The sequence below is a fragment of the Amblyomma mixtum genome, chromosome 2 (genome assembly GCF_055824585.1).
Source record: "Amblyomma mixtum isolate Tamu chromosome 2, ASM5582458v1, whole genome shotgun sequence".
NCBI lineage: Eukaryota > Metazoa > Arthropoda > Arachnida > Ixodida > Ixodidae > Amblyomma > Amblyomma mixtum.
The window spans coordinates 14,194,171-14,212,821 of NC_143013.1; the positions used below are offsets into that span (position 1 = coordinate 14,194,171).

Here is an 18,651-nt window from a genome sequence, read left to right on the forward strand (position 1 = left end):
AGTGTATACTGAACGAAAGAGACCAGTTACACAGTCTAGTGTCTGAAATGCAAAATGAACAGTGTATACTGAACGAAAGAGACCAGTTACACAGTCTAGTGTCTGAAATGCAAAATGAACAGTGTATACTGAACGAAAGAGACCAGTTACACAGTCTAGTACCTGAAATAGAAAATAAAGAGTGTATACCGAATACATGATATCCATTACACTGTCTAGTACCTGAAATGGAAAATGAACAGTGCATACTGAACGAAAGAGACCAGTTACACTGTCTAGTGTCTGAAATGGAAAATGAACAGTGTATACTGAATACATGAAACCCATCGCACTGTCTAGTACCTCAAATAAAAATGAACAGTGCATACTGAACGAAAGAGACTAGTTACACAGTCTAGTATCTGAAATGGAAAATAAAGAGTGTATACCGAATACATGATATACATTACACACTCTAGTGTCTGAAATGGAAAATGAACAGTGTATACTGAACGAAAGAGACCAGTTACACAGTCTCGTGTCTGAAATGGAAAATGAACAGTGTATACTGAACGAAAGAGACCAGTTACACAGTCTAGTGTCTGAAATGGAAAATGAACAGTCAATACTGAATACATGAAACCCATCACACTGTCTAGTACCTCAAATAAAAAATGAACATTGTATACTGAACGAGAGAGACCAGTTACACAGTCTAGTGTCTGAAATGGAAAATGAACAGTGTATACTGAACGAAAGAGACCAGTTACACAGTCTAGTGTCTGAAATGGAAAATGAACAGTCAATACTGAATACATGAAACCCATCACACTGTCTAGTACCTCAAATAAAAAATGAACATTGTATACTGAACGAGAGAGACCAGTTACACAGTCTAGTGTCTGAAATGGAAAATGAACAGTGTATACTGAACGAAAGAGACCAGTTACACAGTCTCGTGTCTGAAACGGAAAATGAACAGTGTATACTGAACGAAAGAGACCAGTTACACAGCCTCGTGTCTGAAACGGAAAATGAACAGTGTATACTGAACGAAACAGACCAGTTACACAGTCTCGTGTCTGAAACGGAAAATGAACAGTGTATACTGAACGAAAGAGACCAGTTACACAGTCTAGTGTCTGAAATGCAAAATGAACAGTGTATACTGAACGAAAGAGACCAGTTACACAGTCTAGTACCTGAAATAGAAAATAAAGAGTGTATACCGAATACATGATATCCATTACACTGTCTAGTACCTGAAATGGAAAATGAACAGTGCATACTGAACGAAAGAGACCAGTTACACTGTCTAGTGTCTGAAATGGAAAATGAACAGTGTATACTGAATACATGAAACCCATCGCACTGTCTAGTACCTCAAATAAAAATGAACAGTGCATACTGAACGAAAGAGACTAGTTACACAGTCTAGTATCTGAAATGGAAAATAAAGAGTGTATACCGAATACATGATATCCATTACACACTCTAGTGTCTGAAATGGAAAATGAACAGTGTATACTGAACGAAAGAGACCAGTTACACAGTCTCGTGTCTGAAATGGAAAATGAACAGTGTATACTGAACGAAAGAGACCAGTTACACAGTCTAGTGTCTGAAATGGAAAATGAACAGTCAATACTGAATACATGAAACCCATCACACTGTCTAGTACCTCAAATAAAAAATGAACCTTGTATACTGAACGAGAGAGACCAGTTACACAGTCTAGTGTCTGAAATGGAAAATGAACAGTGTATACTGAACGAAAGAGACCAGTTACACAGTCTAGTGTCTGAAATGGAAAATGAACAGTCAATACTGAATACATGAAACCCATCACACTGTCTAGTACCTCAAATAAAAAATGAACATTGTATACTGAACGAGAGAGACCAGTTACACAGTCTAGTGTCTGAAATGGAAAATGAACAGTGTATACTGAACGAAAGAGACCAGTTACACAGTCTCGTGTCTGAAACGGAAAATGAACAGTGTATACTGAACGAAAGAGACCAGTTACACAGCCTCGTGTCTGAAACGGAAAATGAACAGTGTATACTGAACGAAACAGACCAGTTACACAGTCTCGTGTCTGAAACGGAAAATGAACAGTGTATACTGAACGAAAGAGACCAGTTACACAGTCTAGTGTCTGAAATGCAAAATGAACAGTGTATACTGAACGAAAGAGACCAGTTACACAGTCTAGTGTCTGAAATGCAAAATGAACAGTGTATACTGAACGAAAGAGACCAGTTACACAGTCTAGTACCTGAAATGGAAAATGAACAGTGCATACTGAACGAAAGAGACCAGTTACACTGTCTAGTGTCTGAAATGGAAAATGAACAGTGTATACTGAATACATGAAACCCATCGCACTGTCTAGTACCTCAAATAAAAATGAACAGTGCATACTGAACGAAAGAGACTAGTTACACAGTCTAGTATCTGAAATGGAAAATAAAGAGTGTATACCGAATACATGATATCCATTACACACTCTAGTGTCTGAAATGGAAAATGAACAGTGTATACTGAACGAAAGAGACCAGTTACACAGTCTCGTGTCTGAAATGGAAAATGAACAGTGTATACTGAACGAAAGAGACCAGTTACACAGTCTAGTGTCTGAAATGGAAAATGAACAGTCAATACTGAATACATGAAACCCATCACACTGTCTAGTACCTCAAATAAAAAATGAACCTTGTATACTGAACGAGAGAGACCAGTTACACAGTCTAGTGTCTGAAATGGAAAATGAACAGTGTATACTGAACGAAAGAGACCAGTTACACAGTCTAGTGTCTGAAATGGAAAATGAACAGTCAATACTGAATACATGAAACCCATCACACTGTCTAGTACCTCAAATAAAAAATGAACAGTGTATACTGAACGAGAGAGACCAGTTACACAGTCTAGTGTCTGAAATGGAAAATGAACAGTGTATACTGAACGAAAGAGACCAGTTACACAGTCTCGTGTCTGAAACGGAAAATGAACAGTGTATACTGAACGAAAGAGACCAGTTACACAGTCTCGTGTCTGAAACGGAAAATGAACAGTGTATACTGAACGAAACAGACCAGTTACACAGTCTCGTGTCTGAAACGGAAAATGAACAGTGTATACTGAACGAAAGAGACCAGTTACACAGTCTCGTGTCTGAAACGGAAAATGAACAGTGTATACTGAACGAAAGAGACCAGTTACACAGTCTAGTGTCTGAAATGGAAAATGAACAGTCAATGCTGAATACATGAAACCCATCACACTGTCTAGTACCTCAAATAAAAAATGAACAGTGTATACTGAACGAGAGAGACCAGTTACACAGTCTAGTGTCTGAAATGGAAAATGAACAGTGTATACTGAACGAAAGAGACCAGTTACACAGTCTAGTGTCGGAAATGCAAAATAAAGAGTGTATACCGAATACATGATATCCATTACACTGTCTAGTACCTGAAATGGAAAATGAACAGTGCATACTGAACGAAAGAGACCAGTTGCACTGTCTAGTGTCTGAAATGGAAAATGAACAGTGTATACTGAATACATGAAACCCATCACACTGTCTAGTACCTGAAATGGAAAATGAACAGTGTATGCTGAACGAAAGAGACCAGTTACACAGTCTAGTGTCTGAAATGGAAAATGAACAGTGTATGCGGAACGAAAGAGACCAGTTACACAGTCTAGTGTCTGAAATGGAAAATGAACAGTGTATGCGGAACGAAAGAGACCAGTTACACAGCCTAGTGTCTGAACAGTGTATACTGAACGAAAGAGACCAGTTACACAGTCTAGTGTCTGAAATGGAAAATGAACAGTGTATACTGAACGAAAGAGACCAGTTACACAGTCTAGTGTCTGAAATGGAAAATGAACAGTGTATACTGAACGAAAGAGACCAGTTACACAGTCTAGTGTCTGAAATGGAAAATAAAGAGTGTATACCGAATACATGATATCCATTACACTGTCTAGTGTCTGAAATGGAAAATAAAGAGTGTATACCGAATACATGATATCCATTACACTCTCTAGTACCTGAAATGGAAAATGAACAGTGCATACTGAACGAAAGAGACCAGTTACACAGTCTAGTGTCTGAAATGGAAAATGAGCAGTGTAGACTGAACGAAAGAGACCAGGTACAGTCTAGTGTCTGAAATGGAAAATGAACAGTGTATACTGAACGAAAGAGACCAGTTACACAGTCTATTTTCTGAAATGGAAAATTAAGAGGGTATACCGAATACATGATATCCATTACACTGTCTAGTACCTGAAATGGAAAATGAAGAGTGTATACTGAACGAAAGAGACCAGTTACACAGTCTAGTGTCTCAAATGGAAAATGAACAGTGTATAATGAATAAATGAAACCCATCACACTCTGTCTAGCACCTGATAATCCTACGAACTCCTGCGAATTTGAAGTGGTCTCTCGCGATGGCACTGCCGTTGCAACCTTGTGTTTCTTGAAGTAACTTATATCCTGCTGTCCCTTCGTGCAGGTGTGAAAGAGCACTCCACGCTGGGTAGTGGCCCCACCACGACCAATGTCCACGCACCTCCTTGTCCTCGGCCTGGGACTGAAATCTCTGCTCCTCCCATCCGTGCCACTGCCTGCGAGGGTGGAGATTACATATGGTCGTTACAACTCCGATGACGCATTCCTCATTCAATGCACATGACACTGCCATTATTAGTACGGCAGCATCTCTGTGCGGTAGGCCACGCACATGCCAGAAAATGTCTGCCATTCACGAATCATTAATTACCAGGAGGTTACATACGTTTCGCTCACAGAAATAACGCTCCTTTGCGCGCGCCATTACCGACAGGTCAATCTCACCGATACGGGGCACCAGGAATCCCAAATGTAACAACCCTCCAACGCTTTTGCGTGCTACTGTATACGTACGCTAAAGCATCCCACAAGTTTTTGGCTTGCGCTTCTACACCTACAACAAAGCCATTCCCGTTCAAAAGGTTCCCGGCCATCTTGCCTCGCCGCGCGGCCACCTTTTTCACCGCCGAACAATCGCACCGATCGTGTTTCAAGTTGTGGCTTTGGCATTCCGACCTTTCTTTTATCTGCACGGACGAACCACCATGACGGGGCTGGTGCCCCACGCGCTGTCGCACTTCCGCCCTAGTGCGGCCGCTCCACGCCCGATGCCGAGATAACCGCATCCCCCGCGCATGCTCGCTTTCGGTCTTCTTCGCTTCCCTTCTATCAGCACTCGCGGACGCCGACAAGAACCAGAGCCGCACGGTAGCCGAGTGGTCAGCGCGCCAGTTGGCAATGCTTGGGCGAATATCCCCACCGACCTTGGTTCGATTCCCAGCGCAGGCACAGCGGATCGCTGTCGAAAAAACTGCGCCTGGTGATCCCACCAGCGTCACAACTCGGCCGCCGTGTGTGGAGGACAAGGGGAGGATCTGTGCTTTTTCGCACAGCTCTTCTTCTCGCTGTCCCCCGGGTATCCAGAGGGCGGATGCCCGTTGCTCCAGCGGAGGTTTCCTCGGGGGAGCAAGTTTCTTTTTTTCTTTCCCATCGTTCCGAATTCGAGGGAGGAGTGCGCACGCTGCTGCAGGCACCGCAGAAGTCCGCAGCAACCACACACTGACGAGACGTCCGAGAGACACCACGTACACACGCTCTTTTTTTTTTTTACTGGACGTTTTGTTCCATGAACGTTCATGATAAACAAAACGTCCAGCAAACAAAAAAAGAAGGGTACGTGATGCCTTTCGGATGTCTGGCCGGTGCTTGGTTGCTATTGCGGACTTCTACGGTACCTGCAGCAGCATGTTGATACTGAAATGCATCCGAAAACGCTACGTACGTTTTTTTTTAATGCACTCATATCCTGATGTTCCATAAAAAAAAAGAGAAAAAGGGCGTCCGCAGTGTGATTCGTATTTCTGCCCAGTGTGTGCTTGCTGCGGTCTTTCAGGCACCTGCAGCAGCGTGCCCTTTCGTATCATAATATCTAGCACATTCATGAAAATACGCACAATACAGCGACTGCACTCCTCATTGTCTCTCTCTGCACTGTCAACATCTTCGTGTCTTGTATTGTTGCTGTATTAGCGCGCGCACTGCACAACGTAAAGTTCACTAGCTCTAGTTATTGCTTTGCCAGCTGGTCCATATCGCCTTGCTACAACTGAGCAACGTAAGGTGCAGGCTGCAGACAATCATTGGAATTTACTCTCCTTGTGCGAATGGCTCACCACTTCCAATTATCACAGTCCGTTGCAACTGCCGAATTGATGGCCACTTGCCACAAACGTCTGCGAGAATCCGGTAAGTGGAACCGTTAACACTTAGCGAGTCTTCTCTAATTACTGGCCTCAGTCTTGAATGCGCTACGTAGTTCTACATTGTGCAGTTCACGCGGTGCTACAGCAATATTGCATGTCACAAACATGGGGAAAGTGCAGAGAGAGTCGTTGAGGACCGCAGCCACTGTAAACAATTTCCTTTTATGATGATCATTTTATATCGTTATACTAATAGGCATGCCGCTGCAAATACCATAATAGACCGCAGCGAGCACACATCAGAAAGACACTAGGCAGACCTTTTTTCTTTTAAGGGACATCAGGATATGAGAGGATGCTAAAACAATTATCCAGGAACAAATATCCAGACGCGTACGTCGCGTTTCCGGATGTCCGGTCGATGTACGCTCGCAGCTGTCCTCCACGGCACCTCCAGCACCGTGCCAATCAACGTCCTGCGGTCGCAATCAGTAGTTCCCCGCTGAATTTACTCATGCAGCGCAGTCGTCTCGCGTACACCGTATCTTTGGTTTGGCCCGTGGAAACTCGTTTTTCTCGCGCCGACATTCCGCCGCTTCGATTTTGTAGTTTCTGCATGTTTTAACCTCCATAGCAACTATTTCGCTCTAGAGAAGCCTGCAGGCAGTTGTGCGCAGCTGCCGGGAAACTAGCAAAACGCGACCGCGAAGGATGTATATAGTGAGTGTTCAACTTCAGACTTTACACATCTTTTTTTCTTCTAAAATAGGCTTTCTGTGTTCGAAAGGCACTTTTTTCGCACTGTCGGCGGTGTAGTACATCAGAATGCAGCTACTACGTGCTATCTAGCAAGACGATAAACCTATATTCAATAGCTATCTTCTAAACTGTTACTGTTACAAACCTTGATTATTAAAGGTGCAGTGAAGAAAAATCTGAACACGTTCCGAGCATTGTTAGAAACTGCGACTTATTGCCTTGTGTGGCCGATTTCTCTCATTCAATCGAATTAACGTCCGGCTCCCGCCATTATTTTTTGACTTCTCCCCCGTACGGTGGGCGTAGTCGACCAATGCGTGGAGTGCCTTCAGCCAGTCCCGTGGAAGTTTTGCTTTCGCTTTATTTTGTCTTTTTGGTTTCCGCGAATAAATAGTTTCATTCGCAGATAATATAGTCGCAAAATAGGCCCGCAGAAATAAAAATACGCGCGGACTATTTGCTACTATACTCCGTCTCACCACATGTTTGCAGCACTACGAAAGGTAGAGCTCTCTCGTCCAATCAGGATGGCGCGCACTACATTAGTGTGTTCCTACGCGCCTGTTGCTCGATCCACCTGGCTGGACATCAGGTGGCTCGTTCCATATAAAAGAAGGCGAACTGCTAATTAGCTTCTTTGTACATCTAGCAGGGGGCGCTTGACGTCTGTTTATTTTTGTACAGGCAGACGCCCGTTCCAGACGCACTGGCCCCACTTTTTCTTTTTTTTCTGTCGCCACCTGTTTGTATCATTTCCTCTGTTGTCACGTCACAGTTATTTTCAATGTTCCTGCTATGTTTAAATGAATTTATTTATTCCAGCATGGCCACTATACTATTAAGCAAATGCAAGGGTCAAATGCAGGCCGGGGCAGCCGAATGTCGATGTTGGCGAAATGCAAAACCCCATGCGCTGCGTTAAAGTCAACGCACAAGCGGTCAAAATTAATCCGGAGCCGTCTGCTACGGTGTCTGCAATATCTCATGAGAGACGCTGCGAGGGTACTCCGACTTTCGCGCGTACGTTAGCACATTAATGGGGCTCATCACAACTCCACTCAACTCTGCTGGTTTGTGTCGTCGTCCAGGGGCCCGATTCTCGATATTCACATTCGCCTGTCGGCGCCATATTGCCTCTCTGATTGGCTGTCAGAAGTGTCAATCGCCGTCAATGGGCGTGTCAGTCAGGGTCGGTTACACGAGCACTTTTCGCGGTGACGTCAATTTGACGTGGCATTGAAAATGCATTTTCGTAGCGCTATTCTTGGTGCCCGGCTGGTACATATATGTGATTGTGAAGGGAAAAGAAGCTACAAGTGGTCCGCGCGAGAGCACTTGCGCTTGACTTGCCAATTTAGAGAAAATAGCTGCACACCGGAAATGGCAACTTCCTAAAATTTGATTGGTTGGAACAATATCACGTAAATCACGTGATAGGCACACATGTTGGAGTGATGTCAGAATGACGTTTCATCACGTTTACGTTGTGCCGCCATCATTTCGCCCGGCGAAAGGTACCCGAATCATGCAAATGAGTTAGTGAAATGTTGATTTATACGGCGTTAGGTAGCCGCACTTTCACGGGTATTTATTTCAAGACAAAACTAAGCTTACAAAAGTCTTGTTTTGATTGCACAATGTAATTTTCTGGCGTTATAAGAGCACATCTGAAATAAGCAACCCTTGAGAACGTTAATAGTGAAGGCTTAAGCGTACAGCCGCATAGGGGCGTTAGTTGCTCTCCCGTTGCAAACCCTTCGCTCGCAGTGAGAAATCATCCCTCCGTGCGGTTAGTGAAGCGCGAAAATTGCTCGAATGGCGGTGCCGGCGCTGCGATTTGCTGCTCCTTGCATTCATTCGTCGTTTGTTAAACCCTGGAAGTGGGAAAGGTGAGCGGCTTTCGAGTTGTCTCGGACTAGACAGCTCGTCTGTGCAACCATCTGACGAGGCATATGGTGTGGTGGCTATGCAAGGATGCATTGCGGCGAGAAGCAGTGCCGAACTGTCGAGCTCTGAGGGGCGATCGCCAGCTGTGAAACGTCGCAGAACGGATGGGCTTTGCGCGCGTGATGAGCGTATGACACGATAGGTGTTCGCGCGGCCGAGCAACAAACTCCAGGAATGTGTCGGGCTTCTCGACGAGACATCCGTGTGTGTGTAGCGTCATTCTCATTCCTTTTGCATGCATGCTGCGAATCCGAAATTTTTATTCGGCATCTCGCGTTGCTTTTTTCATCATACTGTTTTCAGTTTTTGCACACGGCTCAAGTTGAGAAAACAAAGTCTAGCATGCTAGACGTTGGTCGATTTCTTTGTTTGTGGTGTTGATGAATGTGAAAGGCAGCATAGGTGAAATCAGCTGGAAGGCGTCGTTTCCTTAAGTGTGGAAAAAAAAATTGTGTGAAACTCTAAAAGAATACTATACCCTGGCTTAAGCATTATTAGCGAAGCACACAAAAGTGATTTTGCTATTCAAGGTAAAATTTTCATAACAGTGTTACATCATCAGTTACACAGCAGTCACGTGGAAATGACCGTAGGAGGGTGAAAAAAATTATTTCTCTTAGGGCGCGCGAAAAACAAACATGTATGACTCTTGTACATTTTATTTACAGGTGTGTTGTTCCTGCCGGTGAAGGTTCCAGCTCACACGAAGTCTGTGCGGGATCCATTCATGACCCGTTTGTGTGCAATCTCTCTTGATGTGCTGCCCGCATGGAATTCATCAAACTGGTGAGCACGTGCTTAGTGTGTTGGGGCAAGCAGTAAGGGATAACATGTTTGCCTTTAGTAAGATTGCGTATGGCTAATGATATCTGATTGCATTTATATATAGTTTATTCAGCAAGCAAGAACAGTGTAAATAGAACCAGATATGAAAATAATGTAAATTAATCATGTCTGTACTTTTCAGGCGACAACAGAGATAGGTGTGCGTGACACGCAGTGTTGTTCTGTGGTTTTGAATTTCTCTCAGTGACCGCAGTGTCAAGGTAGCCCCATTTCGATTGGTGCAAAATGCGAAAGCATGCATATACTGAAAAACTCAAGGTAGTCATAAACAGTTAAACTTGTGCCCTTCCTTGCAGTGCATTCTGTAGCGGTTTTCTTGAGTATAGAAAGACTGTAGTAATTATTTGTGTGCATCAGTTTTGGAAGTCTGCCATCAAGTACCTCTAGCTATATAGAAACAGTTTGTTTTGATACTAATGATTGGTTTTGCAGTGAGCGTATTTTACATTTTTACGTAAAACTAGACTATTTTTGAACACAATGTCTAGTTCGTTGGGAGATTTCAGTGCACAGCATTGATTAGTGTGCAGGTGATGGTGTGCATATTATGCAGACGTGGCAGACCACCCTCACCATGGGGTCTCATGTGCTCTGGAGCCAGGATACCAGATTCATGTTTGGTCACCTCCCAGCTGGTCTGGTTACCCAGCTGGGTGGCCATACCAGGCTCCTGAGGTGTCTGCAAAGGCCATGGTACAGCATGATCGAGAGTTCTCTGCGAAGGCCACCACAGCTTGCATTGTGCAACCCAACATATTCATCCACACTCAGCTGCAGGACCATGACACCTCTGGCAAGTGGTGATAATAGCAGGAGCACCAACATCTACAACAAGGAGGAGGACACAGCACCATTTGGATTCTACCTGACAGACAGGAAGTGCACGATCAGCAGCTCCGTGGTTGTCACGTGTAGCTATGCCACAAGTAATCAGCGTACATTTGCTCTGCTTCAAGTTTGATAGCATACTGCTAGGAAGCTGGTGAAGTCTTCATCATTTTTGTGCTGTTCTTTGAATAGGACCATATTGGTGGTATCCATGACAGTAGAAATCATTTTTGTCTGGTGCTGCAGTTTTGTGTGAGTCAGGAAGTGCCCCAAGTGTTTTCAGCCTACCGTCTGCCAACTTGCTGAGTGCGTGCTTCAAAACATGCTTTGGTGATTGTGAAGAAGTGCCATCCCTTCGTGTGGTGCCTCCCTATGTGTCCTGCTTGTACACAATGCACATTTTATTTGGTGTTTAAGTTCAGTGAAGCACAGGAAGGCACCAAAATGTTTTCCTTCCAGCACCATTGTGTTGACTGGACATGCTTTCACCAATGCATTTCTGTTTGCTTTGGTGTTTGTTGAGAGCCAGCAGTCCAGAACATGCTCAACATACAGCATGGTCGCTCTGTCTCTAGTTATGTACAACATCTCTTCTTCAGGGTGCAACACGTCTTGTGTGGCACTGTTTGTGTGATAAGATCACAACATGCTTTGCCTCATGGCATTTGGTTGCCTTTGTCTGCTTTCTTTCGACTGTGTCTTTCACATGCTGCACGTAGTTATACAGCAGTGAACTATTTTTCCTGAAGGAAAAGTCACGCAGTTGTTTCACGCTCAATTTCCTGGATGAAAATGCAAGGCCTGGCCAGCGTTCTGACACGTGTACCCATTCCCATCTTCTAGCTGAAATTTGTACCCCTGACGAAAACCTACAAATTGTACATTAGTTCAGTTGAAGGTAACTGGAAGTATAAATTATGCAGCTGGACATAATTTGTGTTTCAATAATAAAGCTCCAAGCGCTGGTGTTTTGTCCTTCTCTTGTGTTGTCTTTCACTGCGCTGTTTTTCCAATTCGTAAAACATGTACCAACCAGCCCGTATTTGCCCTCTTCTGGAACTCCAAATGGCATTTTGTAGCTGGAAGGGCATGATCCGGTTCAATAAGTTAGCTGGAAATGGATCATAATAGTAGTAGTAGTAGTAAACGCTCTTGATCTTTCTGGGTTACGCAGGCGGTTTTTCCAGGTCCGGGATCTTTTTCTGTGCTGGGCTATCAACCTTGAATGGAAGGTCACTGCCCACCTGTCCTCCCAGTGAAACTGTGTTAGATCCCATTTTCATTGACTCGTCCCCTTGCACTTTGATTCATATAAGTTGGGGTTGCTGTTTGGTCATTTTAAGACATATCCTAGACAACCTGTTTACCCTCTGCACCCTTAGTGTGATTGAACCGTATCAGTGTCCGTGCTGCCATTTTTCCGTTTAGCAAAGGTGGCTACTTCAGCTGGCTACCTCAGTTTGCAAACTAGGCAACACTAATGTGCATGTACACCACTGTCAAACGTTTATGAAAGACTACTCTGTCCCGAAAAAATTCTTATCTTTGTAGATGAGACATATTCGTCAATATGTATTGTTGCACTAGGTAATGATTCGCAGTTAGGCTGCATAATGAATTCTAGGATGCATGAAGTTCAGTGATGAAAATAAATTATTTTGCCAATAATGGCTTCCACAAACTTTTCACTGCGCATGTAAAAGACACCTCACCTTTTTTAGGCAAATTGCAACACCTAAGAGGCATTGCAACTTGTCTCGCTCCCCAAAAATGTAGGGGCACAATTAAGCTCAGCATTCATGGGTGTGACACGACAGTGTTTATGGCTCCCTTCAGCGGTTTCTCTTCACACACACACAGTCACTGTTCTTCATTCGTGTTCACACATTTATCACAGTTGCCTCAACGCAGGTTTCCAATTCTTGCCTTTGAACTCTTCCACACTGCAGTTCACCTATGTAATGGTACTGTAGTTAGTTTCTCACTAATTGGCACATCTCTAGTTCACTGCAGTAATTACATTGCTAGGCTTCAAATTAAGCCAACAGCACCCACACATCACTCCTCCCCCTTTGTACCTCAGCAAAGTCAATGCGCCTACATGGCCTAGTTGGTAGTGTGCCTGGCTGGCGATCCAGGGGTCATGGGTTTCAAGGCAGACAGAAATTTAGTAATTTTCTGTACGTAAAGTCTATTATTTTATAACGTGAAGTAGCTTCAGACATGTGCTGACATTTGATTCAGATTACAAATCCTCTTTTCAGTGACTTTCACTGCGGACATCCACGCCTGAAGCTTGTTTTTTGACGCAATGCCGGCTGGATAACACTGGTTTTTCTGCTGAATCGCAGCCTCTCTCCTTGACAGTGGTGTGTGCAGGCTTTCCGTACCTTTCTTTTCTGGTTGCACATGGCACCCAATATAATTTTTCAGGGGGCTTAAATTTTGTGCACAGGCACTTGCAATGACTCCAATTTCATCAACATTTTGCAACCTGTTCTATCATTATATTGGTGATGAATAACTTCTGTTCTGTTCTCCTCTTGGAAACTCTGAGTCAGACTTGCTTAACATTTTTCAAGCTGCCTTAATCATGCTCAAAAAAACAATTTACCCTCCATGTGCACACACCACTAGGCATTTTAAATGTTCTATTTTTTTTTCATGCAGTGGAGTGTAATACATACATAGAGGAGAGAAATATCCAACCTGTCACTTATGCTCGAGCACCAGAGCGGATTTTAAACGCACATATCAGGCTTGCCCAAACAAACTGAAACCTCCTTTCCAAGGGGTGGAATCACAGGAGCGATGGGAGGCTTCTCTGCGCAGCTCACAGGCAGAGCTTCAGCTTTGCATCATGGCCTGGGCCTTGAAGGTTGCTGCAGCCAAACAGTGCCTGGTCACCTAAAGTGGCCTGAGGGCCGTCACCGACCTGTTCAACACCCATTCACCCACCCTCACCTGATCCACTGAAGTGGAACTAATAAAGTTATTACCAACCAAGGGCTGTAATAGCCTTCCTGCCAACGCACTTCACCACGGTAATTTTGAACTGCTTCTTTGAACAAATAATCTCTGAGCTGTATGCAAGCTTTGTTCTCAGTACAGGTAGGCCCTTTGTTATTGGAATGTGGTACTCTACTGTTGCAGAGCAACTTCGATTAGTCCTCAGTGTCCTTTCAGACATTTGCTGACATTTCAGCACCTACATCTGGTATGGTGCCCTTCACTGAACTGTAGATATCATATTTTGAGTGTACATAGAGGGTTGTCTATTTTAGTTCACAGTAAAGGAAAGTGCTTTGAGAGTGAACGCATTTCATTGAGCATGCAGTGCAGTGCACAATAGTGGCATCACAGGGTCTTTATTGCATCAGTGTATGGTGTAAATGTTGCCTAACGGCATTGTGATCCACTGCTTAAAGAGAACCAACAATGGCCCTGATATGTATGTGGTCAGGAGTGTGCACAGAGGGAAAGTCATGCACTTGCACATCAGGCTAGAAACATGACTGAGGCCTCTTGTAGATTGCTCGTGAAGTGCACAGGGCTTGCCAAAACCAATCCACATCATCCAGTGTTATGCTGCATTAATGGACCTTTTGCCAGAATACCACTGCTTGTCTGTGACGCTGCCTCCCTCAAATACTGTGGGCCATGTTAGCCTTGCATTTCTTGCCCCCTTTGTGTGTTATCTTGCTGCTGTGCATGCTTGTGCTTTTCTTGTTGTGTTGGTGTTCTTCCTTCTTAACTCACCATTGTTTTTATTCTCCTCCAGCTCCTTGACCTCACCCTGAGACATGTTCAGGCTTGATATGACATGTGCACTAGATAATACACGTGTATGTGCATGCTATGATAATAACTTGCATGCCCGTTAAAGGACCCCAGGTGGTCAAAATTTCTGGAGCCCTTCACTACGGCGTCCCTCGTAGCCTGAGTCGCTTTGGGACGTTAAACCCAAATAAACCGAACCAATAACTTCATGAAGCAAATAAAGCAAGTGTCTTACACACTGGATTAGCTGTTTGTAATGTGGCATCACCCTCCACCTTCACTATACCCCTCTATATTCGTCCCATTCCCCAATATTGAGAGCATATGTGAAGATATCTTTTTCCTGCCGACTTCACCTCTCTTGACATCACACATTGCCCTCTTACAAGGAATCTTGCTGCATTGAAAGGAGCTGCCTGGTGCTGCTGTGGATGCATTACTGTTGTCCTGCAGCAAAGGAATTGTAGGGATGGGCTTGACAAATTTTGTTTCACCTCTCACATTTTGGTGCGTACTTGCATCACACGAGTGGTGTACCTGCCTATAGGCCCTTGGTAAGTGCTGTGTGCTCATTGTTAGACAGAATTAACAATATTGAGGGCCTTTTCAAACATTGAAACTTTATTTCAATGTTTGAAAGCCTTTTTTTATTTGAGTGAAATAATGTCCTGCCACTCTACGCCATGCATTCGTGAGGTGCTTTTATATAAAGTCCGTGAAGTCTGCTTCCAGGCAGGCTTAGTTAATGTTCACAAAGCAAAAGATGAGATTCAGATTAAGTGAAACGCCAACACTGTGAAATACATGCTTCTGTTAGCTGTGTCTGTTTTTCTTTAAGTACTGGCGGGAAACAATATCTCCCTATTTTGCTTTCGCATTTGACGCTTTTGATAATAAGACGTACGCGCTCATAGCGTTGCACTTGACGCGATTCGCAGTCGCGTTTCGTGCGCGGCCGCTTGCAAACGCAACCAAGGGTAGCGTTAAGTTCTATGCACCTGAAGAAGCGACACGATGAGGTAAAGCTTTCCAACGCCACTGACGCGTTGTGGTTACGATCGAGAGCCAGCCGTTTCTCCGCCAATTCCTCTCCCCGTGACGCTGATCGCATCTCACAAGTACGGAGACGCGACACGCTGCGCGATGGCTTCGGGCAATAAGCGGTCGCTTCATGCAGTACAATTACCGCTAAACTCTTATTTCCGTGACGACCGGCCACAGGGTCTTGTCGCATTCAGCACCATCACTCAGCTAATGTGTGCGGCGAGTACGCCGAGACCGCCGCCGCAACGCATTTCACCGTCCATCTCTACGGCGCTACTGTGCTAACTCACCTTCGCGCCGCAACTCGGCGGTGTTTTTTGTACTTGGCGCCAAGTAGCAGACGACACTGTTTATTTTTTGTCATAGTTTTTTCTTTATTCTTCAATGTCGTCAGTCATTCTATTCTGCTGTTACGCATTTTCGCACCGCCCCGATTCACACGTCGTACGCCCCGCTCATGGCGGATTGGCGAATATCGAGAATCGGGCCCCAGGTTGACAACAATAGATGGTCCTTGGTCAACAGCATCGTCAATGACATGGTCCAGTTTCCTCATCCCATCTTCCTCACTAATAGCATGCTGCACGTAATTCTTCCATTTCTCAGTAGTCACTTGCATGATGCCTTGCCAAACCAGAGGCTCCACGTCTTAGAGCTTAAGCGTCTTGTTTTGACTGCGACGAAGCCCTTAACATCGCTCCAAACAAACTCTATCGGGTTCGATTGTCAGTGGTAGGGTGGCAAGCGCACATCGAGACGGCCAGCAGCTTCGGCGCTGCAGTCCACACGGTATCGGTCCCCACCTGCGTTCACGTTGTTGCCAAGCTTCATGAGCTCGGCCTTCACCATGTCGCTACTCCACGCGACCCGTTTTCCAGGCAGGCCAGTCTATGTCTTTTTTTTGAGGCTAGTCATCCGCCGCACTTTATCCTGCTTCACAGAATGATATGGCGCGTTGTCCATCGCTGTAACGCAGCCGGCTTCTTCAGGGACAACATTCGGCCCGCCTTCAACGTCTGCGTTGTCCACTGGTAAAGCGTTCGCTCGCTCACCTGAGTGAGTTTTGCCCTCCTCTTGGTGAGCGCATTCGTACTTGAACTGCCCCCGTTCTCGACACGAAGCACTTCAAGAAGCCAACTGCGATGGTCTGCTTAGAAAAACAGCGCACTGTCGGTGTAGGGCACACTGACGACACAACCGACTCGGCCGGCGCCATGTTCGAAAATGGCGATGCATCACTACTTCGCAGCAAGCCTCCGCAGAGCTGTGTTCGTACGGGCTTTGTCTGTTAATTTCACCAGTGATTGAAGCACTCCATACCACCTAAATCTACCAGTCCACATTATGGTTTGGTTTGGTTTATGGGGTTTAACGTCCCAAAGCGACTAAGGCTATGAGAGACGCCGTAGTGGAGGTTTCCGGAAATTTCGACCACCTGGGGTTCTTTAACGTGCACTGACATCGCACAGTACACGGGCCTCGAATTTCTCCTCCAAAGAAATTCAGCCGCCGCGGCCGGGATCGAACCCACGTCTTTCGGGCCAGCAGCCGAGCACCATAGCCACTGAGCCACCGCGGCGGCTTAGTCCACATTATGCTTTCAATTGCTGTGCTCATTGTTTGATTAATAGTCCTACACTGCTCAAATATTCGAGGGACTATTTTTTGTGTTCCTGCAGCCCTGATTGGACGAGAGTGCTCTGCCTTCCGTAGTGCTGCAAACATCTTGTGAGACGAAGCATACGTATTACTCCGCCACGGCACTGGGTGGCGCGTTGGTCGACTCCGCCCACCGTACGGGGAGAATTCAAAAAAAAAAAAAAGGTGGGAGCCGGACGTTAATTTGATTTAATTAGGGAAATCGACCACACAGGGCAATAAATCGCAGTTTCTAAGAATGCGAGAAACGTGTAGATTGAGTTCCCGCGGCAAAAAGACGAGTTCAGATTTCGCTTCACTGCACCTTTAAGAGGCCTGCAGCCCACAGTAGCATCCAAAGTTTTTACAATAATAACGGCTACCCTCAGCGCTGTGGCACAACAAACGTTGTCTGTTTCGACGTCTTACATGCACTAGGGAGTTTGCTGTGCCTCCAAGCTTCTTGAAAGAGCGTGCATTTTGCCTCGATGTAGCCACGTAACTCGTCGAAATAGCCAAGATTTGCTGGCCCACACCGTCGAGGGTAAGCGTATTTTCGAAATTATAAAAACTGATCTAGAAATTACGATAGGCTACAGGGGTCTCAATAACTAAGCAGCCTACTAGTAATAGTTAAAAAGACAGCTAATGAGTATTTGTTAATCAGCCTGCTATTTAGAATGTGTTAGCTGTATTCTGATGTAATACTCAGCTAACAATTCTAAGCCGAAAAAAAGTGTTCTAACTCATTACTTTTATTTTTAAGAAATCCTGTATTGTCTTCGGGGACACACCCTAATGGCCTAGCCTTCTAAAACATTTTCTGCGTACGGTCGTCCACACACCTGCTGAGAGCACTTGCATCATTTAGCTCGGGCCTAGGACCGGAACCAGACCGGGGGAGGTTTCGCAATACATTCCGGCCTGTATGTCTCCGCAGCAGTCAATGCAAAAACTGTGCTCATTTCTTTTTCTTTTTTTATTACAATTATAACGTTCATCCTGCCTTCGACTTCGAATTGCTCACGCAAGGCAACCCTCGGAATATAACATCAGTCTCTCGTACTTTTCATAACACTCACTCTTCACCGAAAGCACACTTGTGCAGTTTTCGAGAATTCAGTTCGGAGCTGACACTTACACTCACCCGATTATTCGGGCCAGTTGCTATAGCATTTTCGAAATGTAAACGTTACCTTTGACAGAACGAGCACTCGGTTTCCATTACTTATTCTTCAGGCGGGAAAATCATTTGTAGCATGGTGTTGGTAACAACTTTACTTTCAAGCAAAAAATGAAGTGAAATCAGCTCTTTCCCGGTTGTTGGTTGGGTGGACGATTAGGTTTTCCGTGATTTGCTGAGGGTGTTGTCCAGAGGGGGGGGGGGGGGGGGGGGGGGGGGGGGGCTTGGGATGTATCTGCCTGTGTTTGTGTAGGATAGCCAGCAGTACAACGGGCTTCAGACAGTTCTTGTAGAGTGTTACGGACCCACATGCGGAGGAGCCTGTTGGTTGAAGTCCCTTGAGGCGGATT

At 44.9% G+C, this 18,651-nt stretch overlaps 2 protein-coding genes across 4 annotated transcripts in view; one reads left to right on the forward strand and one right to left on the reverse strand.

The window, feature by feature from the left end:
- LOC149358482 (uncharacterized) overlaps positions 1-18,651 on the forward strand; it is a 79,263-nt gene that overhangs the window by 43,914 nt on the left and 16,698 nt on the right. The window lies entirely within an intron of this gene.
- LOC149358483 (uncharacterized) overlaps positions 1-18,651 on the reverse strand; it is an 87,338-nt gene that overhangs the window by 33,844 nt on the left and 34,843 nt on the right. The window contains exon 2 of one of the 3 annotated variants that reach the window (XR_016288687.1): positions 4,212-4,629. The exons of the other annotated variants lie outside the window; for them this stretch is intronic. The gene's annotated coding sequence lies outside the window, so the exon portion shown is untranslated. Of the gene's footprint in view, positions 1-4,211; positions 4,630-18,651 lie in introns of those variants that run through there. 3 annotated transcript variants of the gene reach the window in all.